The sequence below is a fragment of the Castor canadensis genome, chromosome 1 (assembly GCF_047511655.1).
Source record: "Castor canadensis chromosome 1, mCasCan1.hap1v2, whole genome shotgun sequence".
NCBI lineage: Eukaryota > Metazoa > Chordata > Mammalia > Rodentia > Castoridae > Castor > Castor canadensis.
Genome location: NC_133386.1, coordinates 189,183,196 through 189,202,968, shown reverse-complemented (window position 1 = coordinate 189,202,968; position 19,773 = coordinate 189,183,196). Strand labels below are relative to the sequence as shown.

General features: G+C 33.2%; 1 pseudogene; it reads left to right on the top strand.

The window, feature by feature from the left end:
- Window positions 1-15,736: 15,736 nt before the first annotated feature.
- On the top strand, window positions 15,737-16,663 carry LOC141421668 (olfactory receptor 4C16-like; annotated as a pseudogene).
- Window positions 16,664-19,773: the final 3,110 nt, after the last annotated feature.

The following is a 19,773-nucleotide window of genomic DNA, read 5'->3' as shown; positions in this document are numbered from 1 at the left end:
CTCCTGAGTAGCTAGGATTATAGACTTGAGTCACCATCCTAGATTATCTTTAGTATTTTTAATTTATATATTTAAAAAATTTTCCTTCTTATTTTTGTTTTTCAAAACATACCAACTTCAGAGACACCTCACTATAAATGAATAGAGAAGAGGATACAATTTTTTTACATAGTTGAAGTCTCCTATAATGAATAAGATAAATCTAATTTATATACACCAAACTATAGACGGTATAATATGAACAAGAAAGCCTGGTAGAATTGAGAAAGAGACCCACAAAACTATCTCTGTATAACTATTAGAAAAAGGACCCAAATCATCAAGCATGTAAAACTCAGCATGACTTATCACTGACACAAAAATTTAACAGCAGCAGAATATGTATTATTTTCTAAAAATATGTAACAGAAAATTAGAAAAGAGCAACTCTGTACAAACATTGATCCAGATATTGCATTTCCCATAATTCTCCTTCACTACCAATACTTTTAGTGAGTAAATAAATTGACAAATTTTGTAGCTTTGTTATGCTTATGTTTGTCTATTTATAACTGTGTGTTTATATTAAAAAAAAGGAGATCTGAAATAACATAATGATTCACTTTAGCTTATAGAAAAAGAAAAAACGACCTCAAGCTAGGAGATGGAGAGAAATAATATTATGGCTGAGATACATGAAATTAAGACAAAAAAAATTATATACGAATAGTCTACATAACAAAAAAATTGATTCTTTGAAAGGGTTCTGTCTACAAGGAAGAGGGAAATTATCCAAATTAATAAAATTAAAGATCAAAGGAGGATATCACAACAAATAAAAATGAACTCAGGAGGATAATTAGGGAATGATTAAAAATTTATACTCAGTAAACTGCAAAATCTAGGAGAAAGGCACTGCAATTGAAGCAGTGCTAAAGAGTCTCATGACAAAGAACTAAGGACCCAGTGAATTCACTGAACAATTCTAACAGATTTTTAAAGATCCAATACCACTGCTGCTCAAAATTATCCAGGAAAAAAAGGGAAGAAATATTAACAAAGACATTTATGAAGCCAGTATTATACTCATTCTAACACTCAATAAAGATGCAAAATAAAGAGAATTAAAGCCAATATCATTAATGAACATAGATGCAAAAATTCTGAATAAAATACTATCTAACCGAGTTCAACAACACATCAGAAATATAATATACCATGATCAAGTTTGGTTTCATTCCAGGGGTAGAAGAACGGTCTGATATATGCAACCCAATAAATGTAAAATAGTATATGAACAAAAGCAAAAACAAAAAATCATATGATGATCTATATAGTTGCAGGAAAGACTTAGCCAAATTCAACATCATTTCATGATAAAAGAGGTAAGAAAATAGGAATAGAAGAATGTACCTCTACATAATAGATAATTTTCAAAGGAAAAATTATAAATGGCCAACAAATACTGGAAGATGTGCTGTTAAAGAAATAACAATCAAAACTCCATTAAGATTTCATCAAACCCCAGAGAGAAGAACTATCTTCAAGAATCCAAACAACAATGTAAAATGGTGCAACTGCTATGAGAAACAGAATAGCCTAGTTCAGAACATTCAATACAGAAATGTCATATACTTGAAAATTTCAATTTCTCTATGTTCAAAATAATTGAAATGAGGTATTAAAGAGATTTCTACCCTCATTGTCACAATCTCATCACTCAGAATAGCCAAAATATGTAATAAAATCAAATGTCCTTCAACAGATGAATGAATAAACAAAGTGTGGTGTACTCATACCCTAGAAAATCACTTGGTGTAAAAATAAAGAAATTTTGACACATATTAAAGCATGAATGAATCTTGTGAACACAAGAGAAAATAACTCATTCACAAAAGTACAAATTCTCTATGACTCAATTTATATGAGGTACGTAGAATAGTCAAATTCATAGATACAAAGGAAAAATTATGAGTCACAGGGGCTGGAAGGAAGAACAGTGGGGTGTATTTGTTTAATGAGTAGAAAGTTTCACTTCTTAAAGATAAAAAGAATTCAGAAACTTAGCACAATGGTTCATGCCTCCAATCCTAGCTACTCAGGAACCAGAGATTAGGAGAATCATGGCTCAATGACAGCCCAGAAAAAATAGTTTGCAAAAATTTATCTCAAAAGTACCCATCACAAAGAAAAAGGGCTGAGAGGGTGGAGCTCCACTTCACAAGTATAAGGTCCTGATTTGAAACTATAGCACCACCAAAAAAAAAAATGAATTCTATAGATGAACAGACACTATTGTTTCAAAAACATGACTGACTTTAATGGTAATGAATTGTACCCAGAAGTACCATTAGCTTTATATGGCATAAAATTTCTCAGAAATCACATATAATAGCAATAGGAAATAAGAAAACAATATGAAAGTAGTCTTTTGCTTTTCTATAAGACTATATTTTAAGGAGTGATGTATGTCCCAAAATTTAGATAAAAAGATGTATATACAAATACTTAAAACTGGACTGATATCAAGCAAAATTAAATTATCAAGGTCATGTTCAGGGTGGGATCCAAGATGGTGACTAAAGTGCAGAAGCAGACAGCATGAGCTCTGTAAATCAAAAATTTTGCTGAGATGCTAGAGCCACACTTGGCAGAGAAAACCCACTAAGGAAAATCAAAATTTCAATGCCATGAATCCCTTGAACCCCAGCCTTGACAAATCTTCTCCACACCACATTACACTGAGAAAACAGCAGGGCTCTGGTGTCACCAGACTGCAGCTACAAATCTGCTTGGGAGACATACAGCAGACCAACAGGTGAGCAAATAAATGGCATGCAGTATTCCTACAGCCACAACTGGGATAAGCCAGCATAGCCCCAATGACAGTCTGACCCTTGGCCCCACAAAAAAATAAATAAATAACTTCATAATAAACAATGAACTGAAAAGGAACACACAACAGAGGGGGTGGGGTGCTCCAAGTGCACAGGAGAAATGAATTAATACAGGATTCAGAGGAAAATGTAGAAAATGGATACCTGGTTCTAGACTACAACAAAAAAAGATAAACTATGCTATGGTACCCAACAAAGCCCACAAGAACACTCTGAAAGAAGAAATCCTGCAAGCAATCACTGAGAATTTCATGGAGATGTTACTAGACATGGCCAACCAAAACGTACAAGAGGCACTCCAGAAATTCCAAGACAACAGAAATAAAGACTATGAGAAGACACAAAGATGAATAAATGAACTCATAGGAGCCCTAAATAAACACCAAAGTGAAACAGAGAACACCAAAATTAGAGAGAGAAATAAAATAAGGACAAAAATAGACAATATTAAAGAGGAAATGACCCATGATATGAGAAACCTTGGAAAAAAAGAATGAAACATAAATACAAAACACAATAGAAGGCCACTCCAACAGATTAGAACAAACAGAAGACAGAATTTCAGAACTTGAAGATGAAACTGAAATTAAAAGAAAAAATGAAGAGCTATTAGTAAAACAACTCAAAACCTGTGAAAGGAATATTCATGAACTCACTGACTCCATTAAAAGACCAAATATGAGACTCATGGGCATTGAACAAGGAGAAGAGGTGCAAGCAAAAGGAATTCGTAATATATTCAACAAAATAACAACAGAAAATTTCCCAAATCTAGAGAAAACTATACAGGCAGCCTCCAGGACACCAAACAGACTTAGCCAAAATAGAACTACACCAACTGAAATAAACAGAACATTCACAAAAGAAGAAATTCAAATGGCTAAAAAACACATGAAAAAATGTTCACAGTCTCTAGCCATAAAGGAAATGCAAATGAAAACCACACTAAGATTCCACCTAACCCTGTTAGAATAGCTATGATCCAAAACACCACTAACAACAGGTGTTGGCGAGGATGTGGGGAAAAAGGAACCTTTATACACTGCTGGTGGGAATACAAGCTAGTGCAACCACTCTGGAAAAAAATATGGAGGCTCCTTAAAATCCTAAACATTGATATGCCATATGATCCAGCAATCCCAATCCTGGGGAAAAACCCAAAGGAATGCGACGCAGGTTACTCCAGAGGCACCTGCACACCCATAATTATTGCAGCAGTATTCCCTAGAGCCAAGTTATGGAAACAGCCAAGATGCCCCACTACAGACAAAAGGATTAAAAAAATGTGGTACTTATACACAGTGGAATTTTACTCAATAAGGAGAATGAAATCTTATTATTCTCAAGTAAATGGATGGAACTGGAGAACATCATTCTGAGCGAGGTTAGCCAGGCTCAGATGACCAAAAACTGTATGTGGTTGGACTTGGATCATGTGACAAGGGAAGAGCACATTCCAGAGATAAGGGAATAGATAGAAAACCTAAAACATGAATACATTTGATGTCCCTACTCCAAAGGAACTGATATAGAAAACTTAAAGTGACAGAGGTTAACATGTGAAGGGGAACAGAAACCAATGTAAAGATCAGGTATAGATGAATAAACTTGAGTTGTAACACATTTGTACATGAAAGCAATGCTAGGAATATTTCTGTATAGCTATCCTTATCTCAACTAGCAAAAACGCTTTGTCTTCCTTATTATGCTTATGTCTTTTCTCAACAAAATTAGAGATAAGGGCAGAACAAGATCCTGCCTTGAAGTGAGTGAGGAGAGGGTGGTGGATGGTAGCAGGGGGGAGAAATGACACAAACAATGTATGCACATGTGAATAAATGAAAACAAAAAGATGATATTTAATGCTTTCAATATTTTTGTAAGTAAATTTTAATTTAAATATTTAAATTATCAATAATTTGTGAAAATAATTTGCATAAAATCATCTTAGTTTCCCAAAATATCATTTTAGTGTTTGTTAAAATGATTATGAAATAAGAATTTTTAAATTGTCAATTAAATAAGATTCATAGTTTATTTCAATTTTTTGCTTTAATCAGGCATCCTTTTATCTCTAGTATCCTAGATCACATTGAGTTAGGCGCCAAGTTTTCTTCATAATGTCGTAACTGTGACAATTTTCTCATTCTTTCCTTGTTTTTGATAACAATTGAAGTTTTAAAGAATACAAGTCAGACATTTTGATGTAAACTCAGTTGATGTTTGTCTGATAATTTTCTCAAGAACCCTAGGTTTTTCAACTTATGAAAAATTATCAAAGAGGTACAGTTTGATTTTCTTATCAATGGACACATGGATCATACAACTCAACACTTTTGAAGATAACCTCCATTTCTTGATAAGGTAGTGTTGTGCTATTTCCAGTCTGTAGTTACTCTCTCCCCTATTTTATACCACATTTTTAGTAAGGGTTGGATATCACTGATGTGTGATTTATATAGTTGCTCACATTGTTTTCAACTTTGGCCACTAAAGACTCTTTCAATTGTCCTGTGTTACTATTGCATATGCCCATTACTGTATCCATGTGTGTCATCACTTCCTGACTTTTGACCTCCCAAAAATGCTCAATTTAATCACTTATATTGTCAGTGAAGAACTAGAATTGTACATTTCTTCAAGAAGCACTAATCATTTTACTAGAAAATGATATTTAAAAACATACCTAGATACTAAATGATTTTTAAATTCTATCCTGAAAATGTCTTTTATTGTCCAAATTTATACTGTTAGTTAAAATAATGGGACACCTGTTCTTCTGTACTCAAAGAAAAATTGAAGATTAAGTTCTTTATCAAATCTGGTTTATTTCTCTCAATTGGGAGGTAATAGTCACTTTAAGGAATGATGTCCCCAAACTCCTGTCTTGGATCACTCATATTAAATATACCTCTAGGGAAGGAAAAGGGGGAAAAAGTCAGTGAAAATAATGTGAGGGTGAATTTCACAAAATGTTGAAACACTCAGGAACCAAATGAAAAGTACAGTGTGTGAGGTTAAAGAGATTCTCATTCCAGAAAAATCAGAACTTAATTTAGAAGCATTTAATATTCTCATCTGAGTAAGCAGCCTCCAAATATCTGGAGGAAAAAAAAGGGCAACTGAACATCTTATTTATTCTTTCATAAACTCTTACCAAAATGTATATATTTGCATTAACTTATTTGTGTTTCATACTTATAGAACATTAATCAGAATGTTGTCACAGCCAGCATCTGACAAATACCAGGTACTTATGGAAAGATAGGATATTTAGGATCTTTCAAGGAGTGTTTTCCAACCTAAAGTGACAATATGGAAATACAATATATGCATAGCTGTTCTCGATGTCAATGGGCACTAGTAGGTGAAAACTGTTAATAGTCAAGGATGTTAGAGATGACAAAAGAGAAATAATGTCTACTTGGGATCTTTTAAGATATACTTCATAAAGGTTTTGTGTTGTCATGGATATAAAATATATGTAGACATCCCTTTTCCTTTATGGCATTAATTATAAAATAACATGGATCATGATTGATTTGCATCTATAGGAAATGTGTTAGGTCTCTGATGTTGCTTCATGCCAATATATGTACCATTTTTGTCTATAATTCATGTAAAATACAAATTACGCATACTACATTATAAAGATGTGTATCTATGACTTCCTTCCCAACATAATACTAATAAAATAATATGAAGATTTAGACATATATTATTTTTATAGTACTTATCTCAAAGAACCCCAAATAATTTTCATTTATTTGCTGGAATCTTCACAAAATAAAAGACACTCGGAAAATATCCAATTAAACAAATGAACTTGTAGTTATTGTCATTATGGTGGTGTATTTTTTATTTAAAGAGCACTGAGTTTTACCACTATCTCAATCTACCTCAATAGCTGATTCACCACCATAATCAAGCCTCCGGAGCTCAGTGTTGCTCTAAAGTTACCCATACGCCTCCTGTATACATCATTAGATAGTTGTGATGGCTATATCACAATATTGCCAGTTTGTGTTGTAAAACTAGATTCTCTATCTACATGGTCAAGAAAACAGTTTGCCTTCTCAGACAGTAGAAATATTATAGTTCAACTATTTAATCATCTAGATACTTTTTTAAACTGGATATATGTGTTTAATATATACATTTTCATGAAAATATAATTGGAAGCATACTGTATTGAACTCTTGAATTTAAATTTACAACATAATTTGGAAATAATTCTATATAATATTTGTATAATGTCTATACTGAATAATAATGTTTTCATCACAGTGCCTGATATTTGTTCTCCAGGAAGAAGGCTAAAGTTACTTCCTGTCTTTTGTTAACCTTGTTAAGGCTGTCATGATTTTAATCATGCCTCTGAGCAGCAGCAAGTATTGGAAATTCAATCTCAGGATCAATGTCTACATGCAGCTGTTGTATGATAGATTTGAAATCATTCTCTAGACATTGTAAACACATTATAAAATCTCACAAAATATGTTAAAATGACTTTCTCTCACACATTGGTCAATAGCACTTGTTAAAAGATTTATTACAAGGAACTCTTTACTAATGTGATAAGTAAAAAGGATTTTCAACTAGAATTTCAATTTGAATATATATATATAACTCAGAAAGAATTGAACACCTAGCTATATGCTTATTCTCTCTAGTAAGAAGAATCACTTTTAAAATCAGCTATTTTCCATTGTTAATTTGGTCTGGGTTTTTATTTTTATATTGGCTGATCTGGGAAACACAACATAGTTCAAGAAATTATGCTTTTGTTTGGAATATGTGCCTAAATATTGTTTATCATTTGGCACATATCTCTTTTGACTATGCTATCATCGACAATGTGTATTATAAGGTAAATAAAACAAATTTTGTAATATTTAACAAATCCAAATAAATCTTCTTATATCTGTACTTCCTTACTGAATTTAGGGTACAAAGTTAGTATGAATATACACAGTTATAATTCCATTAATGTTTTATTTGTGACTGATTCATTCAGAGATCATTTCCTAAATCCCTGGAATTTAGTTTTAACCTTAATTTGGGAATTTGTACTGGTTTATCCATTGTTCTTTCATTTGGGCTTTTTACATTTGGGCTCATTGGCTCCTTATTTTGTATAAAATCTTTTTGAAGGACTCAAAAATATAAAATTTTGAGACATATGTTTAAAGAAAATGATTATTCAAGGCAGGAAGATTTCATTCTTACTCTGAATAAGAAAGACTATTATTCTTCACTGCTAAAATTATATATATATATATTAATTCTGTCTATTCACATACGTGTTATCTATCTGTCTGTCTGTCTGTCTATATTAATCTGTGTGTATGGACAGTTGTTATTAAGGAAGGTAATCAGAAATGATTAAATAATCATCACCGAGATGTTCAAAACAGTACATAATTATGTTATAATGCAACTACAAGTACAAATAACGTGAAATCATATTGAGGTAAATCTTGAAAAAGTTTCCTCAATGTTTTAAAATGATACCCTAATATTAATAGTTTCTTCTTTAAGCACATTGAGTCCTCAGATTTCTTTAGTAATATGAAATCCCTTAAATTAACATTTATTTTGCTTGAAGTTTCAGTTACACTTCATTATTTTCATGGGCAATTTAAACTGTATTATATAAATAATGAATTGATTTCAGGAAATTGTGAATAGTAAATGATTGCTCTTTGGAAAGTTACAGTTACATATTCAGCCACCGAATTTATTATGTTTTCATTGATTTTTTTCTTCTTTGAAAATTATTTCTAACTTGTCATTTCCAACATAAACAGGAAAACAACAATATAACTGAGTCTATATTGCTAGAATTAACACAGGATCCTCTGAAGGAGAAATTAGTATTTTTCTTCTTTATTTTCTGTGGAGGAATTGTAGTGGGAAATATGCTCATAATTGTGTTCATCAAGTATAGCCAGACACTTGGAGTCCCTTGTGCTTTTTCTTATTTTATTTGTCCTGTGATAATAGCTTCTTTTCAACAACTGACACACCCAGAGTAACTGTGGATGCCCTTTCTGCAAACAAAATAATTTGCTATAATGAGTGCATGATACAAGACTTTACACTACATTTATTTGGAAACTGGGAGAACTTCATCCTTGAATTCACAGCTGTTGATCACCATTTGGGCGTCTGTAAGCCCTTGTGCTGCCCAACCATCATGAGACAGCAGGTCTGTCACTTCTTCATTGTTCTTGCCTGAATAAGATCTGTAATACATGTCATTACTCACATTACTCTACTCTTTAGATTTTGCTTCTGTGGACCCAATTTGATTGATTATTATTCCTGTGAATTGCAGCCCTCGTTGACATTTCTCTGCATGGACACTTATGTGGTCAACCTGCTGTTAGTGGCTAACAGTGGGACACTATGCTCATGTGGTTTCATACTTTTTATGATCTCATACATTGTCATCTTACCATCACTGAGAAACTACGGTGAAGAAGGGAGGACAAAAGCTCTCTCCACTTGCACTTTTCACATCATCATAGTTGTCTTGTTCTATAGCTCCTACATATTCATCTTTACACGACCCACAACCACTTTGCCCTTGGACAAGATGGTGACAATATTTCATGCCATTGGAACACCCTTTCTGGTCCTATCTGTTTAAACATTTAGAAATGCAGAAGTGAAAAATGACATGATAAAGCTAGGGAATATTAAAATCACAGTTGAATAAGTACATATACCAAATATGATCTTTTTGGAACGTCTATGTATATCAAACTGCAATATGTGACTTACTAAGTCCTTCAGTTTTCTAGTTGATCAAGGCTATAAATTCTAAAGCATGATCTTTCATGTAATAGCTAAGTAGAGTGTAAGTAATTTCTGAAAATTGTGTGCCAGTAGCTTTTTCTCTTAAGATTCTATTTCTTTCCAACAGTGAAGCTCCTGAAATATAAAACTGACTGATCTTTTGCACAGTTATATAATGCATTTGATTTATTTTTTATTTTTTGGTGATTCTGGCTATAGACTGGTAGCTTCCCTGAAATCTGATATTTGGCTCTATCTTTTCCTGACCAACTAACTGTAGAAACACTCCCTATAAACCATGTCAATGGTCTGTCTGCACACTTGTTTGAGAAGAAGAAAGTTGTGATTTATGCAATCACAAATATCCAAATTGCTAAGTATCCATAAGCATAGTGGAGTTTCATATTTTTCATTTATTCTTCAACACATTTGCAATAAAATATTGAGTTTTGTGCTGATTCTTTATAGGTAAAAGGAATTAAATCAGTGCATCAAGACTGCACCATTCATTTGGTCCTAAAGATATATTAAATATTACATAATTTTGAACAACAGGCTTCACTTACAATATTTTAAATTCATTTATCTATTATTCTGTTTGGTTATTAATATAACCTGCATAAATTTTGTGACATTATAAGATGCACTGTAACAAACAAGGAAATATTTTGCTATCTATATAATACATATATCTAACATATAATGATGACATAATTTTTTGGAAAATAATACATGTTGCAACAGTATTTTAAATTTTCAGGGTTTTTTTGTAGTACTGGGATTTGAACTCGGTTTCTCATGCTTGATAGGCTGGCACACTACCATATAAGGAAATAAAACAATTAAAATTTTAAACATACTGTATATACAACATATTCTGGGAATGAATAGAAAAAGATAGAAATTTTTTAAAGTACAAAATGATAATGTCAAATATATTTTTAAATTGATGATTTCAATGAAAGAGTGGAAATCATCATAGGCATTCAGAAAACTCTCAAAATTACATTATGTCAGGTGGGAGGGAACCAACTCTTGCTGGAGAAAGCCACGTTCTCTTTATGTTTTCTCATAAAAAAAGGGATTCTGTAGATTCACAATTGACAATGAATAAAGTATGCCCAAATTTCACAGTACAATTTCATAATTGCACTGTAGTTGTGTAAGCTATGCCTTATATCATGAGCTTTCAGCATTTATTAATTTAAATTTACTGAAGGGTATGCCATATTTAGCAACTTTTAGTGGATTGCATTTCATTCCTAACAATTTTCTTCATTAATGAATTGAAGAATAGTATAAATTATAACCCTGTCTTTTCAGACAAATTATATGGTAAAGAATGTTCTGAGATTATGGTTTTCTTCAATTACTATGTATTAGTTGTTCATGTAATGGAATTCACTATGATATTTCAAAACTTACAGTGTGGATGAATCAAGCCAGGGCAGTTAGCATTTCCCTCTACTACTTCTTTTTATTTACATTCTCAAACAACTTTCATAAAGTGTATAATGGATTATGGTTAGTTGTAAACTCCCAAGTTTGCTGTTTAATACCAGCACTTACAAGTGTGTGTTTAGTATTTATTATCCAACTTCCCTTTTCCACCTGAACCCAACATCACTCGCAGATATGAAACCTGAAAGAATGTTAATGCATTAGTAATACTTAAAAATGAGAACAGGGAGTCCTTAGAAAATATATCTCAGGAGCTTCAATATCTTGTATTATTGGCTTTAATAGTCCTATGTAGGGAAGAGAAAAGAGAGAGCAGAGGAGTCATCTAGTAAGAACATCAGAAGAGGTAACCATAAAGTGAGTCATATGGAGTTATTTAACTTGAATATTTCAATATTTAACTTGAATATTGAATATTTGAAAAGAGGGGTGGTAAGGCTTCCAAACTCCAGAATACCATTAAACATATTTACATCATTTTACAGAATAATGTATTCCCAAAAGAACTGCAACTCACACAGTTGCATATCAGGAGAATATGCAAGGTATCTCCTTTTTATACTAAATGGGTAAAGACCATGATAAACAATTAAACAAACAACCCATAATCAAAATGATTTAAAATGATCACTTCATGGTTCTTAGCACGCAAGTGGGGTAATGATTAGAGTGCAAAAATCACCTAATTCAGGTTGTGGAACTAAATTTGGTTAGCTGTAAAAATTGATCTTAGGAGTTTATTTTGTTTTGCTTTGTTTTTTTTCCTTTATATATTTGGACCTGTTTGTATCTCTACCATACAGGGTATATAGGTAGCTCTAGCAATTAGTGAAGTGAATGCTTTTTTAAATTAAAATAATACTACAACAACAAAATAAATATTGTTACATTTCAGAAATAGTAGAAAATTCTTAATTTGAATCATATACCAGGTACCTCCATTGTAACAGATCATCAGGTTGGATCTTGGAGAGTAACATCATTCAAACACATAATATTCTAATCCTTATATTTAACAAAGGAAGCAAATAAAAGGACACATATTCTTGCATGAGTCACATGCTAAGGGGAGAGCACATATGGAAAAATGGGGATAGGTAGGAAACCCAAAACTTGAAGGTGTTTGATGACCCCACTGCAGAGGAGCTCATATAGTAGCCTTAAAGCAACAGAGGTCAATATGGGAAGGGGATCAGGAACTAGTGAAAAGTTCAGGTAGAGATGAATCAACTTGAGTTGTAACACACTTGTGCATGGAAGCAATGCTAGGAATCTCTCTGTGTAGCTATCCTTATCTCAACTAGCAAAAACACTTTGTCTTTCTTATTATGGCTATGTCTTCTCTTCAACAAAATTGGAGAAAAGGGCAGGATAGGTTCTGCCTGGAATTGAGGAGGGTGGGAAGAAGAGGGAAGGAATGGGAGACTTGGTGGAGAAATGACCCAAACAATGTATGCACATATGAATATTGAATAAAGAAAAAAATGTAAAAAAATAAAAAAAATAGAAGTGAAGTTCAAGCAAAAAACAAAAAGAAATAATAGGCCATTTAAATAAAAGACAGAAGTATCCTTTAGAATAAGAACATATCACAGGCATTTAAAGACACTGAGGAGTGCTTCTGAGAATTTAAGTTCTGAAGTTAACACTTAAATGGCTAAAGCATTCAGAAAAAGAAGGAAGCTCTTCCTGGAAGGATGGAGATGGCAAGATCTGTTTGGATACTATATATGTATGTAATTAAATCTTGGGATTCTTCATGAGTGGCCCACCAAAGGCATTTGTCAATCCTCCATATGTACCTCTTAATTTTAATGAACTTTGACTAGGGTTCATTTATTTTTGGCATTACCACTCTCTCTTTCCTTGACAGAAGGATTTGTAGATGATAAAAAAGGTTGTATTTAAGAGATGGAAAACAATCTTTCAAATATAAACCCAGGTCTCTTCTAGTTTAAAATCCTTATGCAAGATCATAAGATATGATCTTTATTTTTCTTTATCTTTGGCCCACAAAATATATAACTTCTTTAAGTACTTTTCTAAGAGGTGATTTGATTTGGAAGATGGCATATTCAAGTTTATTGAGATTAAAACTTACTGAGATGAAATATGTATATATCATGTTCATTTAGTATGCCATAGTATTTGTTTTGCCCAACTCAAAACATTCAAGACAGTTTATGAGGGTTCCTTTTTCCCCGCATCCTCGCCAACACCTGTTGTTGGTAGTGTTGCTGATCATGGCTATTCTAACAGGGGTGAGGGGGAATCTTAGCGTGGTTTTAATTTGCATTTCCTTTATTGCTAGAGATGGTGAGCATTTTTTCATGTGTTTTTTGGCCATTTGAATTTCTTCTTTTGAGAAATTCTGTTTCATTCACTTGCCCATTTCTTTATTGGTTCATTAGTTTTGGGAGAATTTAGTTTTTTAAGTTCCCTATATATTCTGGTTATCCTCATACACTGTTGGTGGGAATGTAAACTAGTACAACCACTCTGGAAAAAATTTGGAGGCTATTTAAAAAGCTAGACATTGATCTACCATTTGATCCAGCAATACCACTCTTGGGGATATACCCAAAAGACTGTGACACAGGTTACTCCAGAGGCACCTGCACACCCATGTTTATTGCGGCACTATTCACAATAGCCAAGTTATGGAAACAGCCAAGATGCCCCACCACTGACAAATGGATTAAGAAAATGTGGTATCTATACACAATGGAATTTTATGCAGCCATGAAGAAGAACAAAATGTTATCATTCGCTGGTAAATGGATGGAATTGGAGAACATCATTCTGAGTGAGGTTAGCCTGGCCCCAAACACCAAAAACCATATGTTCTCCCTCATATGTGGACATTAGATCAAGGGCAAACATAACAATGGGATTGGACTTTGAGCACATGATAAAAGCTTTAGCACACAAGGGAGGGGTGAGGATAGGTAAGACACCTAAAAAATTAGCTAGCATTTGTTGCCCTTAACGCAGAGAAACTAAAGCAGATACCTTAAAAGCAACTGAGGCCAATAGGTAAAGGGTACCAGGAACTAGAGAAAAGGTTGGATCAAAAAGAATTAACATAGAATGTAACACCCACGCACAGGAAATCAATGTGAGTCAATGCCCTGTATAGCTATCCTTATGTCAACCAGCAGAAACCCTTGTTCCTTCCTATTATAGCTTATACTCTCTCTACAACAAAATTAGAAATAAGGGCAAAATAGTTTCTGCTGAGTATTGAGGGGGTTGGGGGGAGAGGGAGGGGGTGGAGTGGGTGGCAAGGGAGGGGGTAGAGGCAGGGGGGAGAAATGACCCAAGCCTTGTATGCACATATGAATAATAAAAGAAAAAACAAACAAACAAACAAACAAAAAGACAGTTTACTGGTGCTATGAGTAGAATGTGGGAGAAGGACTTTGGTTTATGTGAATCTTTCATATTTAAATACATAACTTTTCAGTTTATATTTTTTACTTGCTTAGAGTGTCCCTTCAAGCATCATCTTGATAAGGAAGTTTAGCAAAAGGTTTTGTTCTTGAAAATAAACTTAGGAAGATTTCTTTCAAATCTTGTGAAAAGAGATCTTTCTTAAAGAAGGAATATTTTGTTTGAATGATCATTAAATTTGACAGGAATGAAAACAAATTCAATGAAATCAGTCACTGATGACTATTCATCTTCTCAAACAACATCTTCTGTCTTTTTTGTTACTCTAGTATATTCTAGCTGGGTTTGAGGGTAACTAGTCCTGATCTAGTCTTCTACCAAATTTGTGGTGTCAACTACCAAACACAACTGCCTCCTGAGCTCTGAAAATGTTTAAGTTAAAAAGTTGAATCCCAAAACATAAGCTATAAGCTACATGCTTGGAACTCTGATGCTCTAAGGCTGTCATTTCAGAAAATAGATAAAAAATAGAAATGGTCATATTTGAGACGTTATAAACTATCAAAGAACACTCATTTATATTCACTATTGTATGTCAAATACTGAATATAAAGATGTTTGAAGATGGGAAAAGGTGAAAGAACCAAGTACTTCTCTTTCCTTCTTGCATCTGGAATATGTGGGGAAAAGTATGCAGAGAATTAAAACATAAAATATAATTATAATTAGTAGACATTTATATAAATAAACTTAATACACATGATTTATAACATATAGAAACAATTTAGTTAATCAACTTTGCATTTACATTGTGAAATTATAAGGAGAATCAAATGTATCTTACTTAGTAAATGATACATCATGATAAAATGGGCCACAAGATGTGTTGAAATGAAGAAAATAAAGGAAACAATAGCCCATATTCTTATTTCTGAATTTTACACTGATTACAAGGGATAATGGATCAGACTCATATCACACCCACAGTTAAACAAGGATTGAGTTTGAGGAGATTTATAGAAAAGATGAGGTAAATTCACAGCTGGAAGATGCCCAATGAAGAACATGTATTCTTGCTTTCAGTATGCCATAGTTGAATTAATTTAGTTAAATATTCTATAATTTCAAAGAAAAAAATAAACAAATTCATTATCTTTTGCAGATAATCTATTTCAGAATTAGCACTTCTCATTCATGAAATCATGCATCTGAATAATAATGTGACTGAGTTCATTCTACTTGGACTGACACAGGATCACTTAGAAAGCAAATAGTATTTGTCATCTTCTTGTTATTTTATTTGGGGACATTGGTGGATAACTTGCTTATTATTGCTACCATTAAGACCAGCCAAGCACTTGGAAGTCCAATGTAGTTTTTTCTTTTTTATTTATCCATGTCTGACACCTGCTTCACCTCTATAGCCCCTAGAACGATCACAGATGCTCTTTTGAAGAAGGCCACTATTTCTTTCAGTAAGTGCATAAGTCAAGTCTTTTCACTGCATTTCTTTGGCTGTCTGGAAATCTTCATCCTTATGGTCATGGCTGCTGACCACTATGTGGCCATCTGTAAGCCTCTGCACTACATGACCATCATGAACCGCCGGGTCTGGTGTGTTGATGGCCATGGCCTGGGTGGGATCCTGTGTGCATTCCTTAGTTCAGATTTTTCTGGCCTTGAGTTTGCCTTTTTGTGGTCCCAATGTGATTGATCACTATTTATGTGACTTACAGCCCTTGTTGAACCTTACCTGCTCAGACACCTATGTGGTCAACCTACTTCTGGTGTCCAATAGTGGGGCCATTTGTACAGTGAGTTTTGTCATGCTGATATTCTCCTACATTACCATCTTGCATTCTCTGAGAAACCATAGTGCTGAAGGCAGGAGAAAAGCCCTTTCTACCTGCATCTCCCACATCATAGTGGTCATCTTGTTTTTTGTACCTTGTATATTTATATACACACGCCCTGCAACTACCTTTTCCATGGATAAAATGATATCTGTTTTTTATACAATTGGGACACCTTTCTTCAACCCTCTGATTTACACACTGAGGAATGTAGAAGTGAAAAATGCCATGAAAAAGTTATGGAGCAAGAAACTAATCTCAGATGATGCAAGATGAGCAGAGTTTGAAAATGTTCTTCATAATGTTTATTTACCTAGAAGAAGACAGTAAAGAATATTAACTTCTTTTAATGGATTTCAATAGAAAGAATACTATGTTGGGGCATGGCAACTATTGCTCTCTGGAAAAGAGACTAGATGAGCACATGTACCAGATGCTTTGATTCAGTTTTATGTATAAGGACAAAAATGATGTGAGAAGCAGATACGTGAGGCTTATTGCCTTCAATATTGTTGACTGCTGTACTTCTGGATCTTTTTCTGACTATTGTCATTTGTAGATTTTTTCCTAGTGTTTTCCATGCAAGTTCTCATGTTGATGCCGGATGTTTTCTGTTTCTATATGTCTTTTTGTATGCTGCTTATATCAACATAATGTCAGATTTTCTGTTACCCAAATAGTTTCCTGTATTTGATACTTGGATCTCTCATATGTGATCTCTTATCACAACTTAGTTCCTTCTGTTCAGCAGAATGTTTCATATTCAAATATTGTAGAAGTTTCAAGTTTCTGGGACAACATATACAATTTCAATCATCTGCTATCAAGTACTTTGGTGTATATACTTCTGGATTTTAGCAAATGTTTAAATAGAACCTGTATTAACAATGAGAGAACAAAGAAAATTCACCCTTCTGGAGGCATCTTTGAATCTTAGCAAGATTTTGTGAGTTTTGTGCCAATATTAATACTGTTTTTCTAAAATATATTGTATGATCCTTAATTCATTCCTTCTAATTTTAAGACATGGAAATAAGACTTCCCTTCAATCATACCAATTTTATAACTTTATATATAATGTGAGGTTATTATAATTGTTGCATATATGGTCAAAATTCAGGGTGATATATTTATATGAAATAGAGCTAAAATTATGTTTATGAATTTTAAAATATTAATAGATTAATATAAAGAATGAGATGAATCACAGGAGGATTCTCAGACTTTGTAGTAAATACAAAACATATATGGATTATGTAGAAAAGAAAAGCTTTAAACTCCTTAGTGATAGAAGGATCAATGCTTTCTAGGGGTGCAAAGAGAAGAAAGAAGGTGTGTGATGAGCAGGTGAAGCAAAGGGCACTTTTAGGACAGTAAAACAGCTGTGTGTCACCATACAGAGCATTATATGAACTATACTGATAGCCACATGAAAAATACATTTGTTGAAACTATAGAAAGAACAGTCCTTATGTGTTATATGAATCTCATCTAAAAAACATTATTTTTTACAAGGTGGCACAAAGTCAAGCACCTAATATATATTACATGAGTGAATAAAAATAAAGAGTTAAAAATAAATTTTCTAAAATTTATAGTACAAAAAGAGTACTTAGGAATGTGGAAATGTTTTCTACTCTTAACGTGTTTCACACTCTGAAGAGAGCTCTCACTGGGCCTCTAAGGAAAAGCACAACTTATTTTTATTCTCATTTAAACTAAGGAATAAGAAAGAATTTGAAGTTGACATTCTCAGCATATGAAAAAACATTTCCCCTGATATTTTCTCAGCAGTATTTCATTATCCTATCAGTATGAGATGTTTATGTCATGTTTCTATTACTTTGCATCACATTTCATTACTCATTAATAGCTCATTTAAAATTATGTACTGATCTCTAAACCAAAAGTAACTTGAACATTAATTTTTCACTGAACTCTTCCTTTACTAAATAAAAAATATACATGTACATCCCATCAATATTTATAGATTTGGGGGTTTGAGTAGTGAATATAAAAAGTCTTTCTCCCTGGGTTTTATAGTTCACTTAAGAAGGCAGTAAGTAATTATTGCTGTAGTCTTGTAAATGGTTAGAATGACAAGATGTTATAAAAGCATAATGGAGGAATACACAACAAAGATCTAGAAGGAAGATTCTGAAAATTTATCTTAGATAGAAAGACATTAAAATGGCATGCATAGGATAAAATTGGGTCAGTAGAGTGAACAGGCAAGAGGTCAAGCCACATATTTGTAGGACAGACAAGAGACGACAATGGTCATGAAGAAAAAATAAGTAGGCAGGAATTCTAGTCAATTCAATATGACTGTGGGTACTAATTCTACTTATTCAATAATTAATTGCTTTAATCCTAGTTAGTGTCATACCAACTAACCATTTATCTTGTATGAAGGTAAATTTTAAGATATGAGACTGAAGAGAAAGGAGAAGGCAAGTTCAAAATGGGTCTCATAATCTTGTGAAAGACAAATGATAAGGACCATGGGAGATACACTGAAGGAATTTTTAAGCTAGAGAGTGGTGTAGTTAGATTTTAATCTTATTAATGATAACTCTGACTACAGTATCAGAAATCATATTAAAGAGATTAGACTGGTAGCTCAAGAGCAGAAGGCTATTGTAATTATCTGAATGTAAAAGCCCAAGGGTTTATGGTTCTACTTCTGAGGGTGTGGAGTAAATCCAGCTTTTGCCAGGCCAAATTACGCATTTAGCAGTTACTGTGAGCATGGGCTACTATAGTTCCTAGACCCTTAACTTTCTTTTGACAGTTGGACCAAAGAAAATGGAGTTTCAATGAAAGAATTATGCACATCAACTTACATCCCCTATTAACCAATAATAGAATGTCATGGAGATACGAGAAAGAGTTCTGAAGTAAAATGTATACTCCAGAGAATTCAATAATCCATATGGAAACCAGAAATCACTTAAATCCTCATCCTTTCTTCCTCTACCTTGGTTTGCTTCCCTCCATCCCTTCTTTCACTCAGCACTTTTGACATCTTCTACATATAAGGAACAAAAATGACATGTAGAAATCTAAATGAAATCCTAAATATGTATTTAATACAGTGAAAGGAATTGTTATAAGGGGAAGATTAGGAAGAGAGGAATCATAAGAAAGAGCTTTGTTTTGGCTTCCATCATTTAAAGAACAAGAGGAATGAAAATATGAAACAGAGAATGATGATCCTTTCAACTAATGAAAGCCCCTCCATCTCCAGTAGAAGTGTTGCCCCATGCACTAGGCTCTCTTTCCTGCCCTATCTGAAGGATTAATTCTTCCATGTCTGAGGAAACGGCCATTTCAAGGAGGTACAGTTAATTTCCATCATCTCAATGACTACATGTTATGAATAC